This window comes from Hoplias malabaricus, chromosome X2 (assembly GCF_029633855.1).
Source record: "Hoplias malabaricus isolate fHopMal1 chromosome X2, fHopMal1.hap1, whole genome shotgun sequence".
Classification (NCBI taxonomy): domain Eukaryota; kingdom Metazoa; phylum Chordata; class Actinopteri; order Characiformes; family Erythrinidae; genus Hoplias; species Hoplias malabaricus.
In genome coordinates, this window is record NC_089819.1 from 38,120,576 (window position 1) to 38,141,171 (window position 20,596).

The window sequence follows — 20,596 nt, forward strand, 5'->3', positions numbered from 1 at the left end:
ATTTTGGTTGCATAACATCACTACTTAAACCAACAAATTATCAACGTCTATTGATGTTAGAATGGCAAGTTGAACTGACGTTAAAATTCAGATGTTTATCAGACGTTGGGATTTGGTCACCATATCTTAGAGCTTAATGTTGGTAATTTACGTCAATTTGACATCAGGATGTGACGTTTGGAAGATGTTGGATTTTGGTTACGTAACAGCACAAATTAAAACCAACAAATTCTCAACGTCTATTGATGTTAGAATGGCAGGTTGAACTGACGTTAAAATTCAGACGTTTATCAGACGTTGGGATTTGTTCACCATAACTTACAGCTTATTGTTAGTAATTTACGTCAATTTGACATCAGGATGTGACGTTTGGAAGATGTTGGATTTTGTTTGCATAACATCACTACTTAAAACCAACAAATTATCAACGTCTATTGATGTTAGAATGGCAGGTTGAAGTGACGTTAAAATTCAGACGTTTATCAGACGTTGGGATTTGTTCACCATACCTTACAGCTTAATGTTGGTAATTTACGTCAATTTGACATCAGGATGTGACGTTTGGAAGATGTTTTATTTTGGTTACATAACATCACTACTTAAAACCAACAAATTATCAATGTCTATTGATGTTAGAATGGCAAGTTGCACTGACGTTAAAATTCAGACGTTTATCAGACGTTGGGATTTGGTCACCATAACTTACAGCTTAATGTTGGTAATTTACGTCAATTTGACATCAGGATGTGACGTTTGGAAGATGTTGTTTTTTGGTTACATAACATCACTACTTAAAACCAACAAATTATCAACGTCTATTGATGTTAGAATGGCAGGTTGAACTGACGTTAAAATTCAGACGTTTATCAGACGTTGGGATTTGTTCACCATACCTTACAGCTTAATGTTGGTAATTTACGTCAATTTGACATCAGGATGTGACGTTTGGAAGATGTTGGATTTTGGTTACGTAACAGCACAAATTAAAAATTAACAAATTCTCAACGTCTATTGATATTAGAATGGCAGGTTGAACTGACATTAAAATTCAGACGTTTATCAGACATTGGGATTTGTTCACCATACCTTACAGCTTATTGTTGGTAATTTACGTCAATTTGACATCAGGATGTGACGTTTGGAAGATGTTGGATTTTGGTTGCATAACATCACTACTTTAAACCAACAAATTATCAACGTCTATTGATGTTAGAATGGCAGGTTGAACTAACGTTAAAATTCAGATGGTAATCAGATGTTGGGATTTGGTCACCATACCTTACAGCTTAATGCTGGTAATTTATGTCAATTTGACATCAGGATGTGACGTTTGGAAGATGTTGGATTTTGGTTGCATAACATCACTACTTAAACCAACAAATTATCAACGTCTATTGATGTTAGAATGGCAAGTTGAACTGACGTTAAAATTCAGATGTTTATCAGACGTTGGGATTTGGTCACCATACCTTACAGCTTAATGTTGGTAATTTACGTCAATTTGATATCAGGATGTGACGTTTGGAAGATGTTGTATTTTGGTTACATAACATCACTACTTAAAACCAACAAATTATCAACGTCTATTGATGTTAGAATGGCAGGTTGAACTGATGTTAAAATTCAGACGTTTATCAGACGTTGGGATTTGTTCACCATACTTTACAGTTTAATGTTGGTAATTTACGTCTATTTGACATCAGGATGTGACGTTTGGAAGATGTTGGATTTTGGTTACGTAACAGCACAAATTAAAACCAACAATTTCTCAACGTCTATTGATGTTAGAATGGCAGGTTGAACTGACGTTAAAATTCAGACGTTTATCAGACGTTGGGATTTGTTCACCATACCTTACAGCTTATTGTTAGTAATTTACGTCAATTTGACATCAGGATGTGACGTTTGGAAGATGTTGGATTTTGGTTGCATAACATCACTACTTAAAACCAACAAATTATCAACGTCTATTGATGTTAGAATGGCAGGTTGAAGTGACGTTAAAATTCAGACGTTTATCAGACGTTGGGATTTGTTCACCATACCTTACAGCTTAATGTTGGTAATTTACGTCAATTTGACATCAGGATGTGACGTTTGGAAGATGTTTTATTTTGGTTACATAACATCACTACTTAAAACCAACAAATTATCAATGTCTATTGATGTTAGAATGGCAAGTTGCACTGACGTTAAAATTCAGACGTTTATCAGACGTTGGGATTTGGTCACCATAACTTACAGCTTAATGTTGGTAATTTACGTCAATTTGACATCAGGATGTGACGTTTGGAAGATGTTTTATTTTGGTTACATAACATCACTACTTAAAACCAACAAATTATCAATGTCTATTGATGTTAGAATGGCAAGTTGCACTGACGTTAAAATTCAGACGTTTATCAGACGTTGGGATTTGGTCACCATAACTTACAGCTTAATGTTGGTAATTTACGTCAATTTGACATCAGGATGTGACGTTTGGAAGATGTTGGATTTTGGTTACATAACATCACTACTTAAAACCAACAAATTATCAACGTCTATTGATGTTAGAATGGCAAGTTGCACTGACGTTAAAATTCAGACGTTTATCAGACGTTGGGATTTGGTCACCATACCTTACAGCTTAATGTTGGTAATTTACGTCAATTTGACATCAGGATGTGACGTTTGGAAGATGTTGGATTTTGGTTGAATAACATCACTACTTAAAACCAACAAATTATCAATGTCTATAGATGTTAGAATGGCAAGTTAAACTGACGTTAAAATTCAGACGTTTATCAGATGTTGGAATTTGGTCACCATACCTTACAGCTTAATGTTGGTAATTTACATCAATTTGACATCAGGATGTGACGTTTGGAAGATGTTGGATTTTGGTTACGTAACAGCACAAATTAAAACCAACAAATTCTCAACGTCTATTGATGTTAGAATGGCAGGTTGAACTGACGTTAAAATTCAGACGTTTATCAGACGTTGGGATTTGTTCACCATACCTTACAGCTTAATGTTGGAAATTTACGTCAATTTGACATCAAGATGTGACGTTTGGAAGATGTTGGATTTTGGTTACATAACATCACAAATTAAAACCAACAAATTATCAACGTCTATTGATGTTAGAATGGCAGGTTGAACTGACGTTAAAATTAAGACGGAAATCAGACGTTGGGATTTGGTCACCATACCTTACAGCTTAATGTTGGTAATTTATGTCAATTTGACATCAAGGTGTGACGTTTGGAAGATGTTGGATTTTGGTTGCATAACATCACTACTTAAAACCCACACATTTTCAATGTCTATTGATGTTAGAATGGCAGGCTGAACTGACGTTAAAATTCAGATGTTTATCAGATGTTGGGATTTGGTCACCATACCTTACAGCTTAATGTTGGTAATTTACGTCAATTTGACATCAGGATGTGACGTTTGGAAGATGTTGTATTTTGGTTACATAACATCACTACTTAAAACCAACAAATTATCAACGTCTATTGATGTTAGAATGGCAGGTTGAACTAACATTAAAATTCAGACGGTAATCAGATGTTGGGATTTGGTCACCATACCTTACAGCTTAATGCTGGTAATTTATGTCAATTTGACATCAGGATGTGACGTTTGGAAGATGTTGGATTTTGGTTGCATAACATCACTACTTAAACCAACAAATTATCAACGTCTATTGATGTTAGAATGGCAAGTTGAACTGACGTTAAAATTCAGATGTTTATCAGACGTTGGGATTTGGTCACCATACCTTACAGCTTAATGTTGGTAATTTACGTCAATTTGACATCAGGATGTGACGTTTGGAAGATGTTGGATTTTGGTTACGTAACAGCACAAATTAAAACCAACAAATTCTCAACGTCTATTGATGTTAGAATGGCAGGTTGAACTGACGTTAAAATTCAGACGTTTATCAGACGTTGGGATTTGTTCACCATAACTTACAGCTTATTGTTAGTAATTTACGTCAATTTGACATCAGGATGTGACGTTTGGAAGATGTTGGATTTTGTTTGCATAACATCACTACTTAAAACCAACAAATTATCAACGTCTATTGATGTTAGAATGGCAGGTTGAAGTGACGTTAAAATTCAGACGTTTATCAGACGTTGGGATTTGTTCACCATACCTTACAGCTTAATGTTGGTAATTTACGTCAATTTGACATCAGGATGTGACGTTTGGAAGATGTTTTATTTTGGTTACATAACATCACTACTTAAAACCAACAAATTATCAATGTCTATTGATGTTAGAATGGCAAGTTGCACTGACGTTAAAATTCAGACGTTTATCAGACGTTGGGATTTGGTCACCATAACTTACAGCTTAATGTTGGTAATTTACGTCAATTTGACATCAGGATGTGACGTTTGGAAGATGTTGTTTTTTGGTTACATAACATCACTACTTAAAACCAACAAATTATCAACGTCTATTGATGTTAGAATGGCAGGTTGAACTGACGTTAAAATTCAGACGTTTATCAGACGTTGGGATTTGTTCACCATACCTTACAGCTTAATGTTGGTAATTTACGTCAATTTGACATCAGGATGTGACGTTTGGAAGATGTTGGATTTTGGTTACGTAACAGCACAAATTAAAAATTAACAAATTCTCAACGTCTATTGATATTAGAATGGCAGGTTGAACTGACATTAAAATTCAGACGTTTATCAGACATTGGGATTTGTTCACCATACCTTACAGCTTATTGTTGGTAATTTACGTCAATTTGACATCAGGATGTGACGTTTGGAAGATGTTGGATTTTGGTTGCATAACATCACTACTTTAAACCAACAAATTATCAACGTCTATTGATGTTAGAATGGCAGGTTGAACTAACGTTAAAATTCAGATGGTAATCAGATGTTGGGATTTGGTCACCATACCTTACAGCTTAATGCTGGTAATTTATGTCAATTTGACATCAGGATGTGACGTTTGGAAGATGTTGGATTTTGGTTGCATAACATCACTACTTAAACCAACAAATTATCAACGTCTATTGATGTTAGAATGGCAAGTTGAACTGACGTTAAAATTCAGATGTTTATCAGACGTTGGGATTTGGTCACCATACCTTACAGCTTAATGTTGGTAATTTACGTCAATTTGATATCAGGATGTGACGTTTGGAAGATGTTGTATTTTGGTTACATAACATCACTACTTAAAACCAACAAATTATCAACGTCTATTGATGTTAGAATGGCAGGTTGAACTGATGTTAAAATTCAGACGTTTATCAGACGTTGGGATTTGTTCACCATACTTTACAGTTTAATGTTGGTAATTTACGTCTATTTGACATCAGGATGTGACGTTTGGAAGATGTTGGATTTTGGTTACGTAACAGCACAAATTAAAACCAACAAATTATCAACGTCTATTGATGTTAGAATGGCAGGTTGAACTGACGTTAAAATTCAGACGTTTATCAGACGTTGGGATTTGTTCACCATACCTTACAGCTTATTGTTAGTAATTTACGTCAATTTGACATCAGGATGTGACGTTTGGAAGATGTTGGATTTTGGTTGCATAACATCACTACTTAAAACCAACAAATTATCAACGTCTATTGATGTTAGAATGGCAGGTTGAAGTGACGTTAAAATTCAGACGTTTATCAGACGTTGGGATTTGTTCACCATACCTTACAGCTTAATGTTGGTAATTTACGTCAATTTGACATCAGGATGTGACGTTTGGAAGATGTTTTATTTTGGTTACATAACATCACTACTTAAAACCAACAAATTATCAATGTCTATTGATGTTAGAATGGCAAGTTGCACTGACGTTAAAATTCAGACGTTTATCAGACGTTGGGATTTGGTCACCATAACTTACAGCTTAATGTTGGTAATTTACGTCAATTTGACATCAGGATGTGACGTTTGGAAGATGTTTTATTTTGGTTACATAACATCACTACTTAAAACCAACAAATTATCAATGTCTATTGATGTTAGAATGGCAAGTTGCACTGACGTTAAAATTCAGACGTTTATCAGACGTTGGGATTTGGTCACCATAACTTACAGCTTAATGTTGGTAATTTACGTCAATTTGACATCAGGATGTGACGTTTGGAAGATGTTGGATTTTGGTTACATAACATCACTACTTAAAACCAACAAATTATCAACGTCTATTGATGTTAGAATGGCAAGTTGCACTGACGTTAAAATTCAGACGTTTATCAGACGTTGGGATTTGGTCACCATACCTTACAGCTTAATGTTGGTAATTTACGTCAATTTGACATCAGGATGTGACGTTTGGAAGATGTTGGATTTTGGTTGAATAACATCACTACTTAAAACCAACAAATTATCAATGTCTATAGATGTTAGAATGGCAAGTTAAACTGACGTTAAAATTCAGACGTTTATCAGATGTTGGAATTTGGTCACCATACCTTACAGCTTAATGTTGGTAATTTACATCAATTTGACATCAGGATGTGACGTTTGGAAGATGTTGGATTTTGGTTACGTAACAGCACAAATTAAAACCAACAAATTCTCAACGTCTATTGATGTTAGAATGGCAGGTTGAACTGACGTTAAAATTCAGACGTTTATCAGACGTTGGGATTTGTTCACCATACCTTACAGCTTAATGTTGGAAATTTACGTCAATTTGACATCAAGATGTGACGTTTGGAAGATGTTGGATTTTGGTTACATAACATCACAAATTAAAACCAACAAATTATCAACGTCTATTGATGTTAGAATGGCAGGTTGAACTGACGTTAAAATTAAGACGGAAATCAGACGTTGGGATTTGGTCACCATACCTTACAGCTTAATGTTGGTAATTTATGTCAATTTGACATCAAGGTGTGACGTTTGGAAGATGTTGGATTTTGGTTGCATAACATCACTACTTAAAACCCACACATTTTCAATGTCTATTGATGTTAGAATGGCAGGCTGAACTGACGTTAAAATTCAGATGTTTATCAGATGTTGGGATTTGGTCACCATACCTTACAGCTTAATGCTGGTAATTTATGTCAATTTGACATCAGGATGTGACGTTTGGAAGATGTTGGATTTTGGTTGCATAACATCACTACTTAAACCAACAAATTATCAACGTCTATTGATGTTAGAATGGCAAGTTGAACTGACGTTAAAATTCAGATGTTTATCAGACGTTGGGATTTGGTCACCATACCTTACAGCTTAATGTTGGTAATTTACGTCAATTTGACATCAGGATGTGACGTTTGGAAGATGTTGGATTTTGGTTACGTAACAGCACAAATTAAAACCAACAAATTCTCAACGTCTATTGATGTTAGAATGGCAGGTTGAACTGACGTTAAAATTCAGACGTTTATCAGACGTTGGGATTTGTTCACCATAACTTACAGCTTATTGTTAGTAATTTACGTCAATTTGACATCAGGATGTGACGTTTGGAAGATGTTGGATTTTGTTTGCATAACATCACTACTTAAAACCAACAAATTATCAACGTCTATTGATGTTAGAATGGCAGGTTGAAGTGACGTTAAAATTCAGACGTTTATCAGACGTTGGGATTTGTTCACCATACCTTACAGCTTAATGTTGGTAATTTACGTCAATTTGACATCAGGATGTGACGTTTGGAAGATGTTTTATTTTGGTTACATAACATCACTACTTAAAACCAACAAATTATCAATGTCTATTGATGTTAGAATGGCAAGTTGCACTGACGTTAAAATTCAGACGTTTATCAGACGTTGGGATTTGGTCACCATAACTTACAGCTTAATGTTGGTAATTTACGTCAATTTGACATCAGGATGTGACGTTTGGAAGATGTTGTTTTTTGGTTACATAACATCACTACTTAAAACCAACAAATTATCAACGTCTATTGATGTTAGAATGGCAGGTTGAACTGACGTTAAAATTCAGACGTTTATCAGACGTTGGGATTTGTTCACCATACCTTACAGCTTAATGTTGGTAATTTACGTCAATTTGACATCAGGATGTGACGTTTGGAAGATGTTGGATTTTGGTTACGTAACAGCACAAATTAAAAATTAACAAATTCTCAACGTCTATTGATATTAGAATGGCAGGTTGAACTGACATTAAAATTCAGACGTTTATCAGACATTGGGATTTGTTCACCATACCTTACAGCTTATTGTTGGTAATTTACGTCAATTTGACATCAGGATGTGACGTTTGGAAGATGTTGGATTTTGGTTGCATAACATCACTACTTTAAACCAACAAATTATCAACGTCTATTGATGTTAGAATGGCAGGTTGAACTAACGTTAAAATTCAGATGGTAATCAGATGTTGGGATTTGGTCACCATACCTTACAGCTTAATGCTGGTAATTTATGTCAATTTGACATCAGGATGTGACGTTTGGAAGATGTTGGATTTTGGTTGCATAACATCACTACTTAAACCAACAAATTATCAACGTCTATTGATGTTAGAATGGCAAGTTGAACTGACGTTAAAATTCAGATGTTTATCAGACGTTGGGATTTGGTCACCATACCTTACAGCTTAATGTTGGTAATTTACGTCAATTTGATATCAGGATGTGACGTTTGGAAGATGTTGTATTTTGGTTACATAACATCACTACTTAAAACCAACAAATTATCAACGTCTATTGATGTTAGAATGGCAAGTTGCACTGACGTTAAAATTCAGACGTTTATCAGACGTTGGGATTTGGTCACCATACCTTACAGCTTAATGTTGGTAATTTACGTCAATTTGACATCAGGATGTGACGTTTGGAAGATGTTGGATTTTGGTTGAATAACATCACTACTTAAAACCAACAAATTATCAATGTCTATAGATGTTAGAATGGCAAGTTAAACTGACGTTAAAATTCAGACGTTTATCAGATGTTGGAATTTGGTCACCATACCTTACAGCTTAATGTTGGTAATTTACATCAATTTGACATCAGGATGTGACGTTTGGAAGATGTTGGATTTTGGTTACGTAACAGCACAAATTAAAACCAACAAATTCTCAACGTCTATTGATGTTAGAATGGCAGGTTGAACTGACGTTAAAATTCAGACGTTTATCAGACGTTGGGATTTGTTCACCATACCTTACAGCTTAATGTTGGAAATTTACGTCAATTTGACATCAAGATGTGACGTTTGGAAGATGTTGGATTTTGGTTACATAACATCACAAATTAAAACCAACAAATTATCAACGTCTATTGATGTTAGAATGGCAGGTTGAACTGACGTTAAAATTAAGACGGAAATCAGACGTTGGGATTTGGTCACCATACCTTACAGCTTAATGTTGGTAATTTATGTCAATTTGACATCAAGGTGTGACGTTTGGAAGATGTTGGATTTTGGTTGCATAACATCACTACTTAAAACCCACACATTTTCAATGTCTATTGATGTTAGAATGGCAGGCTGAACTGACGTTAAAATTCAGATGTTTATCAGATGTTGGGATTTGGTCACCATACCTTACAGCTTAATGCTGGTAATTTATGTCAATTTGACATCAGGATGTGACGTTTGGAAGATGTTGGATTTTGGTTGCATAACATCACTACTTAAACCAACAAATTATCAACGTCTATTGATGTTAGAATGGCAAGTTGAACTGACGTTAAAATTCAGATGTTTATCAGACGTTGGGATTTGGTCACCATACCTTACAGCTTAATGTTGGTAATTTACGTCAATTTGACATCAGGATGTGACGTTTGGAAGATGTTGGATTTTGGTTACGTAACAGCACAAATTAAAACCAACAAATTCTCAACGTCTATTGATGTTAGAATGGCAGGTTGAACTGACGTTAAAATTCAGACGTTTATCAGACGTTGGGATTTGTTCACCATAACTTACAGCTTATTGTTAGTAATTTACGTCAATTTGACATCAGGATGTGACGTTTGGAAGATGTTGGATTTTGTTTGCATAACATCACTACTTAAAACCAACAAATTATCAACGTCTATTGATGTTAGAATGGCAGGTTGAAGTGACGTTAAAATTCAGACGTTTATCAGACGTTGGGATTTGTTCACCATACCTTACAGCTTAATGTTGGTAATTTACGTCAATTTGACATCAGGATGTGACGTTTGGAAGATGTTTTATTTTGGTTACATAACATCACTACTTAAAACCAACAAATTATCAATGTCTATTGATGTTAGAATGGCAAGTTGCACTGACGTTAAAATTCAGACGTTTATCAGACGTTGGGATTTGGTCACCATAACTTACAGCTTAATGTTGGTAATTTACGTCAATTTGACATCAGGATGTGACGTTTGGAAGATGTTGTTTTTTGGTTACATAACATCACTACTTAAAACCAACAAATTATCAACGTCTATTGATGTTAGAATGGCAGGTTGAACTGACGTTAAAATTCAGACGTTTATCAGACGTTGGGATTTGTTCACCATACCTTACAGCTTAATGTTGGTAATTTACGTCAATTTGACATCAGGATGTGACGTTTGGAAGATGTTGGATTTTGGTTACGTAACAGCACAAATTAAAAATTAACAAATTCTCAACGTCTATTGATATTAGAATGGCAGGTTGAACTGACATTAAAATTCAGACGTTTATCAGACATTGGGATTTGTTCACCATACCTTACAGCTTATTGTTGGTAATTTACGTCAATTTGACATCAGGATGTGACGTTTGGAAGATGTTGGATTTTGGTTGCATAACATCACTACTTTAAACCAACAAATTATCAACGTCTATTGATGTTAGAATGGCAGGTTGAACTAACGTTAAAATTCAGATGGTAATCAGATGTTGGGATTTGGTCACCATACCTTACAGCTTAATGCTGGTAATTTATGTCAATTTGACATCAGGATGTGACGTTTGGAAGATGTTGGATTTTGGTTGCATAACATCACTACTTAAACCAACAAATTATCAACGTCTATTGATGTTAGAATGGCAAGTTGAACTGACGTTAAAATTCAGATGTTTATCAGACGTTGGGATTTGGTCACCATACCTTACAGCTTAATGTTGGTAATTTACGTCAATTTGATATCAGGATGTGACGTTTGGAAGATGTTGTATTTTGGTTACATAACATCACTACTTAAAACCAACAAATTATCAACGTCTATTGATGTTAGAATGGCAGGTTGAACTGATGTTAAAATTCAGACGTTTATCAGACGTTGGGATTTGTTCACCATACTTTACAGTTTAATGTTGGTAATTTACGTCTATTTGACATCAGGATGTGACGTTTGGAAGATGTTGGATTTTGGTTACGTAACAGCACAAATTAAAACCAACAAATTATCAACGTCTATTGATGTTAGAATGGCAGGTTGAACTGACGTTAAAATTCAGACGTTTATCAGACGTTGGGATTTGTTCACCATACCTTACAGCTTATTGTTAGTAATTTACGTCAATTTGACATCAGGATGTGACGTTTGGAAGATGTTGGATTTTGGTTGCATAACATCACTACTTAAAACCAACAAATTATCAACGTCTATTGATGTTAGAATGGCAGGTTGAAGTGACGTTAAAATTCAGACGTTTATCAGACGTTGGGATTTGTTCACCATACCTTACAGCTTAATGTTGGTAATTTACGTCAATTTGACATCAGGATGTGACGTTTGGAAGATGTTTTATTTTGGTTACATAACATCACTACTTAAAACCAACAAATTATCAATCTCTATTGATGTTAGAATGGCAAGTTGCACTGACGTTAAAATTCAGACGTTTATCAGACGTTGGGATTTGGTCACCATAACTTACAGCTTAATGTTGGTAATTTACGTCAATTTGACATCAGGATGTGACGTTTGGAAGATGTTGTATTTTGGTTACATAACATCACTACTTAAAACCAACAAATTATCAACGTCTATTGATGTTAGAATGGAAGGTTGAACTGATGTTAAAATTCAGACGTTTATCAGACGTTGGGATTTGTTCACCATACTTTAGAGTTTAATGTTGGTAATTTACGTCAATTTGACATCAGGATGTGACGTTTGGAAGATGTTGGATTTTGGTTACGTAACAGCACAAATTAAAACCAACAAATTCTCAACGTCTATTGATGTTAGAATGGCAGGTTGAACTGACGTTAAAATTCAGACGTTTATCAGACGTTGGGATTTGTTCACCATACCTTACAGCTTATTGTTGGTAATTTACATCAATTTGACATCAAGGTGTGATGTTTGGAAGATGTTGGATTTTGGTTGCATAACATCACTACTTAAAACCAACAAATTATCAACGTCTATTGATGTTAGAATGGCTCTTTGAAGTGACGTTAAAATTCAGACGTTTATCAGACGTTGGGATTTGTTCACCATACCTTACAGCTTAATGTTGGTAATTTACGTCAATTTGACATCAAGGTCTGATGTTTGGAAGATGTTGGATTTTGGTTGCATAACATCACTACTTAAAACCAACAAATTATCAACGTCTATTGATGTTAGAATGGCAAGTTGAACTGACGTTAAAAATCAGATGTTTATCAGACGTTGGGATTTGGTCACCATACCTTACAGCTTAATGTTGGTAATTTGCATCAATTTGACATCAGGATGTGACGTTTGGAAGATGTTGGATTTTGGTTGCATAACATCACTACTTAAAACCAACAAATTATCAACGTCTATTGATGTTAGAATGGCAAGTTGCACTGACGTTAAAATTCAGACGTTTATCAGACGTTGGGATTTGGTCACCATACCTTACAGCTTAATGTTGGTAATTTACGTCAATTTGACATCAGGATGTGACGTTTGGAAGATGTTGGATTTTGGTTGAATAACATCACTACTTAAAACCAACAAATTATCAATGTCTATAGATGTTAGAATGGCAAGTTAAACTGACGTTAAAATTCAGACGTTTATCAGATGTTGGAATTTGGTCACCACACCTTACAGCTTAATGTTGGTAATTTACATCAATTTGACATCAGGATGTGACGTTTGGAAGATGTTGGATTTTGGTTACGTAACAGCACAAATTAAAACCAACAAATTCTCAACGTCTATTGATGTTAGAATGGCAGGTTGAACTGACGTTAAAATTCAGACGTTTATCAGACGTTGGGATTTGTTCACCATACCTTACAGCTTAATGTTGGAAATTTACGTCAATTTGACATCAAGATGTGACGTTTGGAAGATGTTGGATTTTGGTTACATAACATCACAAATTAAAACCAACAAATTATCAACGTCTATTGATGTTAGAATGGCAGGTTGAACTGACGTTAAAATTAAGACGGAAATCAGACGTTGGGATTTGGTCACCATACCTTACAGCTTAATGTTGGTAATTTATGTCAATTTGACATCAAGGTGTGACGTTTGGAAGATGTTGGATTTTGGTTGCATAACATCACTACTTAAAACCCACACATTTTCAATGTCTATTGATGTTAGAATGGCAGGCTGAACTGACGTTAAAATTCAGATGTTTATCAGATGTTGGGATTTGGTCACCATACCTTACAGCTTAATGTTGGTAATTTACGTCAATTTGACATCAGGATGTGACGTTTGGAAGATGTTGTATTTTGGTTACATAACATCACTACTTAAAACCAACAAATTATCAACGTCTATTGATGTTAGAATGGCAGGTTGAACTAACATTAAAATTCAGACGGTAATCAGATGTTGGGATTTGGTCACCATACCTTACAGCTTAATGCTGGTAATTTATGTCAATTTGACATCAGGATGTGACGTTTGGAAGATGTTGGATTTTGGTTGCATAACATCACTACTTAAACCAACAAATTATCAACGTCTATTGATGTTAGAATGGCAAGTTGAACTGACGTTAAAATTCAGATGTTTATCAGACGTTGGGATTTGGTCACCATACCTTACAGCTTAATGTTGGTAATTTACGTCAATTTGACATCAGGATGTGACGTTTGGAAGATGTTGGATTTTGGTTACGTAACAGCACAAATTAAAACCAACAAATTCTCAACGTCTATTGATGTTAGAATGGCAGGTTGAACTGACGTTAAAATTCAGACGTTTATCAGACGTTGGGATTTGTTCACCATAACTTACAGCTTATTGTTAGTAATTTACGTCAATTTGACATCAGGATGTGACGTTTGGAAGATGTTGGATTTTGTTTGCATAACATCACTACTTAAAACCAACAAATTATCAACGTCTATTGATGTTAGAATGGCAGGTTGAAGTGACGTTAAAATTCAGACGTTTATCAGACGTTGGGATTTGTTCACCATACCTTACAGCTTAATGTTGGTAATTTACGTCAATTTGACATCAGGATGTGACGTTTGGAAGATGTTTTATTTTGGTTACATAACATCACTACTTAAAACCAACAAATTATCAATGTCTATTGATGTTAGAATGGCAAGTTGCACTGACGTTAAAATTCAGACGTTTATCAGACGTTGGGATTTGGTCACCATAACTTACAGCTTAATGTTGGTAATTTACGTCAATTTGACATCAGGATGTGACGTTTGGAAGATGTTGTTTTTTGGTTACATAACATCACTACTTAAAACCAACAAATTATCAACGTCTATTGATGTTAGAATGGCAGGTTGAACTGACGTTAAAATTCAGACGTTTATCAGACGTTGGGATTTGTTCACCATACCTTACAGCTTAATGTTGGTAATTTACGTCAATTTGACATCAGGATGTGACGTTTGGAAGATGTTGGATTTTGGTTACGTAACAGCACAAATTAAAAATTAACAAATTCTCAACGTCTATTGATATTAGAATGGCAGGTTGAACTGACATTAAAATTCAGACGTTTATCAGACATTGGGATTTGTTCACCATACCTTACAGCTTATTGTTGGTAATTTACGTCAATTTGACATCAGGATGTGACGTTTGGAAGATGTTGGATTTTGGTTGCATAACATCACTACTTTAAACCAACAAATTATCAACGTCTATTGATGTTAGAATGGCAGGTTGAACTAACGTTAAAATTCAGATGGTAATCAGATGTTGGGATTTGGTCACCATACCTTACAGCTTAATGCTGGTAATTTATGTCAATTTGACATCAGGATGTGACGTTTGGAAGATGTTGGATTTTGGTTGCATAACATCACTACTTAAACCAACAAATTATCAACGTCTATTGATGTTAGAATGGCAAGTTGAACTGACGTTAAAATTCAGATGTTTATCAGACGTTGGGATTTGGTCACCATACCTTACAGCTTAATGTTGGTAATTTACGTCAATTTGATATCAGGATGTGACGTTTGGAAGATGTTGTATTTTGGTTACATAACATCACTACTTAAAACCAACAAATTATCAACGTCTATTGATGTTAGAATGGCAGGTTGAACTGATGTTAAAATTCAGACGTTTATCAGACGTTGGGATTTGTTCACCATACTTTACAGTTTAATGTTGGTAATTTACGTCTATTTGACATCAGGATGTGACGTTTGGAAGATGTTGGATTTTGGTTACGTAACAGCACAAATTAAAACCAACAAATTCTCAACGTCTATTGATGTTAGAATGGCAGGTTGAACTGACGTTAAAATTCAGACGTTTATCAGACGTTGGGATTTGTTCACCATACCTTACAGCTTATTGTTAGTAATTTATGTCAATTTGACATCAGGATGTGACGTTTGGAAGATGTTGGATTTTGGTTGCATAACATCACTACTTAAAACCAACAAATTATCAACGTCTATTGATGTTAGAATGGCAGGTTGAAGTGACGTTAAAATTCAGACGTTTATCAGACGTTGGGATTTGTTCACCATACCTTACAGCTTAATGTTGGTAATTTACGTCAATTTGACATCAGGATGTGACGTTTGGAAGATGTTTTATTTTGGTTACATAACATCACTACTTAAAACCAACAAATTATCAATCTCTATTGATGTTAGAATGGCAAGTTGCACTGACGTTAAAATTCAGACGTTTATCAGACGTTGGGATTTGGTCACCATAACTTACAGCTTAATGTTGGTAATTTACGTCAATTTGACATCAGGATGTGACGTTTGGAAGATGTTGTATTTTGGTTACATAACATCACTACTTAAAACCAACAAATTATCAACGTCTATTGATGTTAGAATGGAAGGTTGAACTGATGTTAAAATTCAGACGTTTATCAGACGTTGGGATTTGTTCACCATACTTTAGAGTTTAATGTTGGTAATTTACGTCAATTTGACATCAGGATGTGACGTTTGGAAGATGTTGGATTTTGGTTACGTAACAGCACAAATTAAAACCAACAAATTCTCAACGTCTATTGATGTTAGAATGGCAGGTTGAACTGACGTTAAAATTCAGACGTTTATCAGACGTTGGGATTTGTTCACCATACCTTACAGCTTATTGTTGGTAATTTACATCAATTTGACATCAAGGTGTGATGTTTGGAAGATGTTGGATTTTGGTTGCATAACATCACTACTTAAAACCAACAAATTATCAACGTCTATTGATGTTAGAATGGCTCTTTGAAGTGACGTTAAAATTCAGACGTTTATCAGACGTTGGGATTTGTTCACCATACCTTACAGCTTAATGTTGGTAATTTACGTCAATTTGACATCAAGGTCTGATGTTTGGAAGATGTTGGATTTTGGTTGCATAACATCACTACTTAAAACCAACAAATTATCAACGTCTATTGATGTTAGAATGGCAAGTTGAACTGACGTTAAAAATCAGATGTTTATCAGACGTTGGGATTTGGTCACCATACCTTACAGCTTAATGTTGGTAATTTGCATCAATTTGACATCAGGATGTGACGTTTGGAAGATGTTGGATTTTGGTTGCATAACATCACTACTTAAAACCAACAAATTATCAACGTCTATTGATGTTAGAATGGCAAGTTGCACTGACGTTAAAATTCAGACGTTTATCAGACGTTGGGATTTGGTCACCATACCTTACAGCTTAATGTTGGTAATTTACGTCAATTTGACATCAGGATGTGACGTTTGGAAGATGTTGGATTTTGGTTGAATAACATCACTACTTAAAACCAACAAATTATCAATGTCTATAGATGTTAGAATGGCAAGTTAAACTGACGTTAAAATTCAGACGTTTATCAGATGTTGGAATTTGGTCACCACACCTTACAGCTTAATGTTGGTAATTTACATCAATTTGACATCAGGATGTGACGTTTGGAAGATGTTGGATTTTGGTTACGTAACAGCACAAATTAAAACCAACAAATTCTCAACGTCTATTGATGTTAGAATGGCAGGTTGAACTGACGTTAAAATTCAGACGTTTATCAGACGTTGGGATTTGTTCACCATACCTTACAGCTTAATGTTGGAAATTTACGTCAATTTGACATCAAGATGTGACGTTTGGAAGATGTTGGATTTTGGTTACATAACATCACAAATTAAAACCAACAAATTATCAACGTCTATTGATGTTAGAATGGCAGGTTGAACTGACGTTAAAATTAAGACGGAAATCAGACGTTGGGATTTGGTCACCATACCTTACAGCTTAATGTTGGTAATTTATGTCAATTTGACATCAAGGTGTGACGTTTGGAAGATGTTGGATTTTGGTTGCATAACATCACTACTTAAAACCCACACATTTTCAATGTCTATTGATGTTAGAATGGCAGGCTGAACTGACGTTAAAATTCAGATGTTTATCAGATGTTGGGATTTGGTCACCATACCTTACAGCTTAATGTTGGTAATTTACGTCAATTTGACATCAGGATGTGACGTTTGGAAGATGTTGTATTTTGGTTACATAACATCACTACTTAAAACCAACAAATTATCAACGTCTATTGATGTTAGAATGGCAGGTTGAACTAACATTAAAATTCAGACGGTAATCAGATGTTGGGATTTGGTCACCATACCTTACAGCTTAATGCTGGTAATTTATGTCAATTTGACATCAGGATGTGACGTTTGGAAGATGTTGGATTTTGGTTGCATAACATCACTACTTAAACCAACAAATTATCAACGTCTATTGATGTTAGAATGGCAAGTTGAACTGACGTTAAAATTCAGATGTTTATCAGAAGTTGGGATTTGGTCACCATACCTTACAGCTTAATGTTGGTAATTTACGTCAATTTGACATCAGGATGTGACGTTTGGAAGATGTTGGATTTTGGTTACGTAACAGCACAAATTAAAACCAACAAATTCTCAACGTCTATTGATGTTAGAATGGCAGGTTGAACTGACGTTAAAATTCAGACGTTTATCAGACGTTGGGATTTGTTCACCATAACTTACAGCTTATTGTTAGTAATTTACGTCAATTTGACATCAGGATGTGACGTTTGGAAGATGTTGGATTTTGTTTGCATAACATCACTACTTAAAACCAACAAATTATCAACGTCTATTGATGTTAGAATGGCAGGTTGAAGTGACGTTAAAATTCAGACGTTTATCAGACGTTGGGATTTGTTCACCATACCTTACAGCTTAATGTTGGTAATTTACGTCAATTTGACATCAGGATGTGACGTTTGGAAGATGTTTTATTTTGGTTACATAACATCACTACTTAAAACCAACAAATTATCAATGTCTATTGATGTTAGAATGGCAAGTTGCACTGACGTTAAAATTCAGACGTTTATCAGACGTTGGGATTTGGTCACCATAACTTACAGCTTAATGTTGGTAATTTACGTCAATTTGACATCAGGATGTGACGTTTGGAAGATGTTGTTTTTTGGTTACATAACATCACTACTTAAAACCAACAAATTATCAACGTCTATTGATGTTAGAATGGCAGGTTGAACTGACGTTAAAATTCAGACGTTTATCAGACGTTGGGATTTGTTCACCATACCTTACAGCTTAATGTTGGTAATTTACGTCAATTTGACATCAGGATGTGACGTTTGGAAGATGTTGGATTTTGGTTACGTAACAGCACAAATTAAAAATTAACAAATTCTCAACGTCTATTGATATTAGAATGGCAGGTTGAACTGACATTAAAATTCAGACGTTTATCAGACATTGGGATTTGTTCACCATACCTTACAGCTTATTGTTGGTAATTTACGTCAATTTGACATCAGGATGTGACGTTTGGAAGATGTTGGATTTTGGTTGCATAACATCACTACTTTAAACCAACAAATTATCAACGTCTATTGATGTTAGAATGGCAGGTTGAACTAACGTTAAAATTCAGATGGTAATCAGATGTTGGGATTTGGTCACCATACCTTACAGCTTAATGCTGGTAATTTATGTCAATTTGACATCAGGATGTGACGTTTGGAAGATGTTGGATTTTGGTTGCATAACATCACTACTTAAACCAACAAATTATCAACGTCTATTGATGTTAGAATGGCAAGTTGAACTGACGTTAAAATTCAGATGTTTATCAGACGTTGGGATTTGGTCACCATACCTTACAGCTTAATGTTGGTAATTTACGTCAATTTGATATCAGGATGTGACGTTTGGAAGATGTTGTATTTTGGTTACATAACATCACTACTTAAAACCAACAAATTATCAACGTCTATTGATGTTAGAATGGCAGGTTGAACTGATGTTAAAATTCAGACGTTTATCAGACGTTGGGATTTGTTCACCACACTTTACAGTTTAATGTTGGTAATTTACGTCTATTTGACATCAGGATGTGACGTTTGGAAGATGTTGGATTTTGGTTACGTAACAGCACAAATTAAAACCAACAAATTCTCAACGTCTATTGATGTTAGAATGGCAGGTTGAACTGACGTTAAAATTCAGACGTTTATCAGACGTTGGGATTTGTTCACCATACCTTACAGCTTATTGTTAGTAATTTACGTCAATTTGACATCAGGATGTGACGTTTGGAAGATGTTGGATTTTGGTTACATAACATCACTACTTAAAACCAACAAATTATCAACGTCTATTGATGTTAGAATGGCAGGTTGAAGTGACGTTAAAATTCAGACGTTTATCAGACGTTGGGATTTGTTCACCATACCTTACAGCTTAATGTTGGTAATTTACGTCAATTTGACATCAGGATGTGACGTTTGGAAGATGTTTTATTTTGGTTACATAACATCACTACTTAAAACCAACAAATTATCAATGTCTATTGATGTTAGAATGGCAAGTTGCACTGACGTTAAAATTCAGACGTTTATCAGACGTTGGGATTTGGTCACCATAACTTACAGCTTAATGTTGGTAATTTACGTCAATTTGACATCAGGATGTGACGTTTGGAAGATGTTGTATTTTGGTTACATAACATCACTACTTAAAACCAACAAATTATCAACGTCTATTGATGTTAGAATGGAAGGTTGAACTGATGTTAAAATTCAGACGTTTATCAGACGTTGGGATTTGTTCACCATACTTTAGAGTTTAATGTTGGTAATTTACGTCAATTTGACATCAGGATGTGACGTTTGGAAGATGTTGGATTTTGGTTACGTAACAGCACAAATTAAAACCAACAAATTCTCAACGTCTATTGATGT